The following is a 9,070-nucleotide window of genomic DNA, read 5'->3' on the forward strand; positions in this document are numbered from 1 at the left end:
AAATTGAAAATATCAGCTATATGTTTTAAAGTACTGCACTGATTTTAAAGGTTTTAGTGTGGACATGGTGTGTGCACAGTGCATTCTGGGTCCCGCAAAAGTTCATGACAGGAGAAATGCATTTGAGACGCTCTGATCAGGGTCCACATGGACAACAGCATTAAAACCTTTGTATATTGTGCCTAAAACTCTCGTGAATATATTCTCTGGGTTTATAGACGTTGTTATTGTGTTTGTTTTATGTAAAAAATGCCAGAAGAAGCTCAGGTTGCTTCTCCATTATTTTCAATTGGAATCACTGTGAGCTGCAATCACTTCCTGTTTGCACTATAATGTCCTGGTTATTGTCCTTTACAACACTGTTTGTCGTCTTTGTTCCAGAGTAATATATATAAGATGTCTGAAATTCGGTTTGTGTTTATTAAATTCCATGCAGATTAGACATAGCAAACACAGTTTATTTATTTGAAATATTTGTTTTGTCAAGTTTTCACGGTCTCTCCTGCCATCTACTGGCCAGTAGTGGCGTATTGTGATATTCCATAAACCGTAATAAAGAAATTTAAAAAGTACATTTTGGTTGTATAATGTTCATTTACAATTGTGGTCATGTGTTTTCTCTCTGTGCTGTTAAACAGCAGCAACTCTCTCGCAAAGGCTTATGGGTTATGATATAAGCATATGGGCGCCAGTCGATGGCAGTGTTCAAAGCATTTTGACCCCGGTTATATCACACGGCCTCATCACAACTTTTAACTTTTGGCTTTTGCAAATGGCTTTTTTTTTTTACCAACACACATGTCACATTAACGTGTTTGTTTTTACATAGAATGAATGAGTCAACCAATCAGTGTTAGCGGAGGCTCATTTTACCCATAATCCCTTTGGCATCTGTGTGTGTTTGTTACATAACTTCAGGATTAATGCATTATTTAAAATTAAAAGATATGTGTTATATCTTAACTTTGTACAAATGACAGAATTGTTATTAATGTAGTTATTCTATCCAGAATAATATGAATTATATATCAAAACCATAAGTCAAAACTGCTTTATTTTTCAAAACCTCTGCCTCATGGCGGAACTGCGGTATGTGATTAAGGAATAATGTTTTTTTTTTGTGACAACCTGGTGGTCAGGCTTATTTTGCTGGGGAGGGTAAAATACGTTGTAAACAGGAGCTTCCAGCAGGGGGCATAGCGCACAAAGACTGAAGTGGTGGTTCATTGTTTGGGTTTGTGATCGTGCTGTTAAAACTCAATCTTGAAAGTTATTGGTTAGTTGTAGCTTCCAATAAATTTTGGTTTGGCTTTACAAAAGATAACTTTTCAGTTAACTGATTAGTTGTTATCGAAGCTAACGTTTTGGTTAGCTGTGCCACCACTACTCACGTTGGGTGGGTAATGGACGTTGGGTGACTGTTGATTAAATCCACTGTCAGAAATCTTGGAGTGATGTTTGACAGTGGTTTTAATTTTTAATTGATTCTGTGGTCAAATCGAGCTTTTATCAACTACGGCTTTTATGAACTACAGCTTTTAGCGATGGTGAAGCCTTTTTTTAAATCAAGCAGATTTGGAAAAAGCCATTCGTGCTTCTTTTAGTTCTCGGCTGGACTATTGCAATGGGCTTCATGTTGGTGTCTCCCAGTCTTTCCTTAGTTGACTTCAACTGGTTCAAAATGCTGCAGCACGTCTGCTAACTAACATGCATAGATGCGACCATATCACCCCAGTCCTCTGTGCTCTGTATTGGCTTCCAGTTCAGGCTAGAATTGATTTGAAAATTCTTATGTTTGTTTTTAAAGCTCTGAATGGTTTGGCCCCACCATACTTAACCGAGCTGCTGACACATTGGGACCAAACCAGAGTTTTGAGATCTTCTAACCAGTGTGCACTAGAGGTTCTGAGGTCCAGATGCTACCACTGGGGAGACCGGGCTTTCTCTGTGGCCGCACCCACACTGTGGAACAAGCCCCCCCCCCCAAGATCCACACCATCACTGACCTGGGTCTTTTTAAAACTAAATTAAAAACCTTACTTTTTAGAATAGCTTTTGTACAACCAGCAGCGCTCTGACATTTTATTCAGTTCTTATCTGCAAAGATTTTGGATGTATATTTTTATTGGTGTGTCTGTTTTAAATTTGCTTATTGTCTTAAGTTATTCTTTATGTTTTTATCCGACTGTGAAGCACTTTGGTCACCCTCTGGGTTGTGGAAAGGGCTATATAAATAAACTCTGATTGATTGATTGATTTATATTCAAGAAGACTTGAGGCTGTAATTGCTGCCAAAGGCACATCAACAAAGTATTGAACAAAGGATGTGAATACTTATGTACAAGTGTACAAGTTTTATTTTTAATAAATTAGCAAAAAAATAACAATAATAATAACATGTCATTATGGTGTGTTATGACGAGAATTTTCAGGGAAAAAAATAAACTTACTCCATTTTGGTATAAAGCTGTAAGAAAAAAGTGAAGGGCTGTGAATACTTTTTGGATGCAATGTGTTCCCCCTAAATTTGAAGGAAATCCATCCAGCCATTTTTGACTTTTCTTCCCCCCGCACGTACACACAGACACACACACACACACACACACCTGTGAAACCGCTACCTTGCTTTGTGACTTCATTATGTTTACAACAACAGACACCTTCGACATGAGATGAAAATACTTATCTACAAAGCTCCTGTCATGCCAAACCCACAGTATACATCTGAGACCTGGACCACCTATGGCCCCAGAGGCGGCCGTAGGTCATGTTCATCAAGCAATTCCATAAACGCTGCCTGAGGAGAATGAATGAATGAATGAATTAATGAATTTATTTGGCACACAAACTCAACAATAACAAAAAACTGATACTCAAGACAATTCCACAGTGACATGTGTGACCAAAAGGGGGTGAGCAGAAGCAAAGCTTATAAACGCCCACCCCTTATATACATACATACATACATACATACATACTCATTACCAACCCCCAGAGCAAGCACACTGGCGACAGTGGTAAGGAAAAACTCCCTCTGATGTATTGAGGAAGAAACCTCAAGCAGACCAGACTCTAAGGGGTGACCCTCTGCTTGGGCCATGCTACAAACACATTTAACACAACACAAACTCAAATCCTGTCATCATAAACATCTCTAGTGTAGATACATACATATATACATATATACACATACCGACATACACCTACACATACATACATACATATGCAATGCATGTGATTTTATACTACATATTTACAAGATAGAAAAACAAAGTGCACACAACTAAACAATGATCAACAAAACACCCTAACCCTCAACACCCTTCTTCCTCCCTATACCTAGAAAAATCATGTACCTTAAACTGGTTCATGCTTGGACAGTGCTTGAGCTCCACCCTCAATCTGTTCCACATCCTCACTCCACAAACAGAAATACATAAACCTTTTAATGTTGTACGTGCCCACTGATGTTTTAAGTTAAACTCCCCCCTCAGATTATAATCCCCTACTCTATTAAAGAACATGTTTTTAATATTTCCAGGAAGTAAATTGTTTATTGCTTTATACATGATTTGTACTGATTGAAAATGAACCAGATCAGTAAATTTTAAAATTTTTGATTTTAAGAATAGTGAATTTGTGTGGTCTCTATAACCAGTATTATGAATTATTCTTGTAGCTCTTTTCTGCAGTATGAATAATGGTTGTGTTGTACATTTATAATTATTGCCCCAGACCTCTGCACAATAGTGTAAATATGGTAAGATCAGTGAGTAATAGAGAATGCCGAGTGAGTTGTGGTCCAGAATGTGATGTTCCTTAGTAGTTTCTGCAAATCCCCCCAGAACAAAAAATACTTGTGTCATCTGCAAATAATACTAATTTTAATATCTTGGACACATTAAAAATATAATTTATATAAAGTAAAAAAGAGTTTCAGACCCAATACTAACCCCTGTGGGACACCACAAGCAATGTCCAAGCATGATGATGTATATTCCCCCAACTTTACAAATTGTTTTCTGTTACTCAAATAAACTTCTCACCCAGTGCAACACTAATCCCCTGATCCTATACCGTTCAGGTTTATTGATTAATATAACATGATTGATTGTGTCGAAAGCTTTTTTAAGGTCTATGAATATTCCAACTGAAAGTAATTTATGATCTATGGAATTTGTGATCTCCTCAACTGATTCTATTAATGCCAGTGATGGTGAACTATTTACTCTAAATCCATATTGACTGTCAATAAGTAATTTATGTTTGTTTATGAATTTATCTATTCTATTGTTGAATATTTTTTCTAATATTTTGGAAAATTGTGGAAGCAAAGAAACAGGCCAATAATTTGTGAAGTGGTGTCTATCCCCAGTCTTATACACTGGTACAACTTTCGCTATTTTCATTTCATTGGGAAATTTACCGGTTTGAAATGACAAATTACAAATATATGTTAATGGTTCTGAAATCCCTTCAATGACCTGTTTTACAACTATCATGTCAGTTTCATTTAAATCAGTAGATGTTTTGTATTTGCAATTGTTAATATCTATTATTTATTTTTCTTCCACTGCTGTGAGGAACATTGAACAGGGATTCCTCTCTATAAAATTATCATTCCGGTCCTCAGATAACAATGAAACAGGAATCTTTTCTGCCAAGTTAGTCCAAACATTTACAAAAAAGTTATTAAAGCCATTAACCACCTCATCCATATTTTCCTTTCTAATATTGTTAGCAATGAAATTGTTATGGTTTGGACGCGGATTGAGGAGCGATCCAGCGTCTGACTGAACCCAGCGTCAAATAACCAGAAGCAGTTCCAAAAGAAACAAGTTTTATTTTTTTTTTCCCCTAGTGCTGTACATGAAATACTAAACAAAACTGGTGAGGTGAAGAGGCGGCGCGCTTTCTCAGCGTCTCAATAGATCGGAGCCCGAACGTTTTGGACTCAGGAATTCCGCCGACACCCCTCCAGGTGGCTTTTCCCAGGACTCGACTCTGTGAAGGAGGAACAGAGGTGAGGTTATTCAACACTGTTACCACGAAATATTATTTAGAGGCACACTTATCAGCTACACGTTCAGGTCTGCTTTCGGATTTAGTTCAAAAGGGCTGCTGCTCACAGCTAGTGGAGGATAATCAATCCGCGCGCCACTGCCGTGAGGAGCAAACCAGGCAATTTTCACCAATATTTAATTATAGCTGCGCAAAAACGCCAAATTACAATTACAGATAAGCCTTGCAGAATAATCACCTCTGACGTGTGCTGACCGCGTTTGCCTCTCACCCTCGTCCTCCTTCACAGGCGCAATGTCAGAATCTGGAGCGGCCTTCAGTGTCCCCAAACAATCGTCACATGGTCGTATTCTCCGGCAATTCAGCCCTGATCACTGCTGGCTTAAATGCAGCTCTTCATTTCTTCATTGGCACCAGCTGAGAGTCCTTAGATCTGCACGTGATTGCCACAGGTGTCGTAGATCGTCCTGATAGAGAGCCGCACGTGAGTGCAACAGGTGCAGCAGATCACCGTAACAGAGGTGAGAGACTCTTCTGCAGCACACTCTCCCCAGAGATCAGCCCCATACCACCTGGGAGGAAAATAAACACAAAAACAGCAAAAAAATGCCCAGCCAAACCCCCCAACACACAACAGTACCCCCCCCCGTCAAGGGGAAGCCTCCCGGCGACCGCACAGACCTGACCCGAAAACAGCCCCTCTCATCGTGGTCCAAAGCAGGAGGCGGGCAGCAACGACGCCCGCAGAGTCCACAGCAGGCAACAGGGCCGGGAGATGCAGCTGGAAGGCCGGCTGGCATCAAAACAAAAACACCCCCCAAACAACTCCAAAAGAGTCCCAACACAACTCAACATAAAAACAAAAAACACAGAAAAAAACCCCAGCATCCCCCCCAGAGAACACCACAAACACACCCCAGGAAGCACACCAGGGAAAACACAAAAGAAAAACACAACACCCACCCCAACACCTCCCCAGGGGACCGTCCCATCAAACCCTGGGAAGAAACGAAAAACATACAACCCCAAAAAACCCAACAAAGCCCCACAACACAATATAACACAAGCTACAGTAAAAAAAAACAATCAACACCCTCCCTCCAACATGTAGAGGTCAACTCCCCCCAGAGGACATTCTCGTCAACTCCGGGAGTAACAACCATGGCTGGGGCCATCCAGGAATCCCCAGGTGTATACGGGAGCCTTAACGCCCCCCAGAGGACCATCCCATCAAACCCTAGGAGACACCCCCACGACCCAGAAACCCTCACCCCAGCCAAACACGGCCAGTTGGCCCCACAGTCAAACTCCCCCCCAGAGGACCGTACCATCAAACCCCAGAGGTGGAAAACAGGAGTAAACATAAACAACATAAAAATCCCAAACCCCCAGGGGACCCCAAAAAACCAACCCAGGGGCAAATAAAAACAACGGGAAGCCCCGTTGACCTCCCCAGCACCCCGAAAGACCCTGGAACACCCCCAGAGTCTGTCGGCAGACACGTCGTGGCAGTCGGGTCAGGACTACTGAGCCGGGGAAGACAACAGGAAAAATGTAACCCAGCCCCCCCCCCAAAGGCAGGGGAAAACCGGCAGTACGGCTGGTGTCGTCCCTCCGACTATACTCCAGTCTACCGGGAGGGGTGGACAGCGGAAAAGGCATACGGCTCTGATTGGCCCCACCGCTCCGACTGAAGTATATTCCCACTGCCCCACACCCCAGTGATGCCAATGACGAACGGTCAGAGGCTCACCGAGGCTGGGGTGGAACTGGGAATTAACAAACCCTAACTAAGGGCCCTGAACCCCCCCCAGGTGCAGAGGTTTTCTTGGGATGCCCAGCATAACCAACCTGCACCACCCCACAACACTAAAGACGAACAGTCAGAAGTGTTTGAGGTTGGGGTTAGGGGACAGGGAAATAAAAACCAACAAAACAAAATGACCCACACCACTAACAAAAATTAAACTACTATAGATAATAAAAACCCACGCTTACCTGAGCCCAAGCGAACTCCAATCAGCCAGCCTGTTCACTCCACCAGAACTGCCTCAAGTGCTGTACACAAAAATCAGTTCACAAAAACTCCCCAATTATATCCCAAATACTTCCCAAAAAACACCTGGAGCCATATTACTGTCCTGTCTCCTGACACTCGTTTGACCGGGGCAATATGGCTGTTCTAACCCTTCCAAGTTGCATTGGCTCATCCACTAGAGGAGCTAGAGGTCCCGTCGGAGGAGTCTCAGTGGAGTGAAGAAGAGGCGATCCGGACCTGTGTCGGGGAAAGCCCCGAGACACAAAACCCCGCTTGGACGTTCGCCCTCTCCCGTCCACACTCCTTAATCCGATCACCTAGACGAATAACCAAGGATATCAACTTGTTTAAATCCTTCGGTTCATCACGGACTACTAGCTCGTCTTTCAGGGAATCATTCAACCCGTCTACAAACACCCCCCTCAAAGCGGCAGTGTTCCAACTGGATTGTGCAGAAAAGATTTGAAAATCCACAGAATAAGCAGCTGCGCTTCGCCACCCCTGTCAGGGGTTCAGCAATCGTTGAACCACGGTATTTGTCTTTCCTGGATGATCAAAAACCAAACGGAACTCACAGGAAAATTCATCAAAAGATTCTAGCAGTGATGATTTATTGCTTCACAAGGCAGTGACCCACGCCAGGGCGTCCGCTCGCAGCAGATTTGTAACATATGACACACGGCTACTCTCAGAAGAGAAAGACGCCGGTCGATGAGCAAAAACCAAAGAACACTGCATCAAAAACGGAGCACAAGTCTCCACATCTCCCGAATAAGGTTCCGGATGACATATAACCGGTTCAGGCGCCGAATCTCTGGACGGCGAACTTATCTGTACCGGGCTCGATGGAACCGGAGCTGCAACCGCAGGAAGCGGAACTGCCTGCACTACTAGCTCCGTAACATGGGCATCTGTCTGCTGAATTTGGATCAAAAGGTGCTGTACTTGCTCCCAAATCATCTCCAGGTGTTTCTGGACTTTTTCCTGAAAAGGAACTGCCTCTGCCGCTGGGTCCATACTGGAATGGCCGGAGAATTCTGTTATGGTTTGGACGCGGATTGAAATATTGAGAAATATTGAGGATAGCTCTGCTGTTTTGTACCATTTTTAATAATGCTATTTAATATATCCCATATTCCTTTGATATTATTTTTGTTATTATATAATGTCTTACTATAGTATTCCTTCCTACATACCCTTATAATATTAGTTAACTTATTTTTATATTTCTTATATCTATTTTCTGGCACCTTAGTCCTTAGTTTTATGAATTCTTTATATAGTGTATTTTTCTTTTTACATGCATTTTGTAATCCTTTCATCAACAATGGTCAATCTTTGAATTTTTGTTGTCTACCGTATTGTTTTATTGGACAGTTTTTTTCATATAGTGATGTAAATGTTTTTTAAAAAGCTCCATATGCTCTATCCACATCAACTTCACTGTATACCTCTTCCCAGTTTTGCACCCATAAATCATACTTCAGTGTATTCATGTTTTCCTCTGTCCGCTCGCCTGTATTTTAGTTTTTCCTCTGGCTGATTCCTCCAGTGGCTTCTATTATAAACAATGAAAACTGGTAAGTGGTCACTGATGTCATTGATTAGTAATCCACTCACTGTATTGTTTTCAATATCATTGGTGAATATATTATCGATTAAGGTGGTACAATGGGATGTCATTCTACTTGGCCTAGTGATTTTTGGATATACGAGGTCTGTCAATAAAGTATAGGTCCTTTTCATTTTTTTCAAAAACTATATGGATTTCATTCATATGTTTTTACGTCAGACATGCTTGAACCCTCGTGCGCATGCGTGAGTTTTTCCACGCCTGTCGGTGACATCATTCGCCTGTGAGCACACCTTGTGGGAGGAGTCATCCAGCCCCTCGTCGGAATTCCTTTGTCTGAGAAGTTGCTGAGAGACTGGCGCTTTGTTTGATCAAAATTTTTTCAAAACCTGTGCGGCACATCGAAGTGGACACGGTTCGAAAAATTCAGCTGGTGT

This window comes from Thalassophryne amazonica, chromosome 11 (genome assembly GCF_902500255.1).
Source record: "Thalassophryne amazonica chromosome 11, fThaAma1.1, whole genome shotgun sequence".
NCBI classification, from domain to species: domain Eukaryota; kingdom Metazoa; phylum Chordata; class Actinopteri; order Batrachoidiformes; family Batrachoididae; genus Thalassophryne; species Thalassophryne amazonica.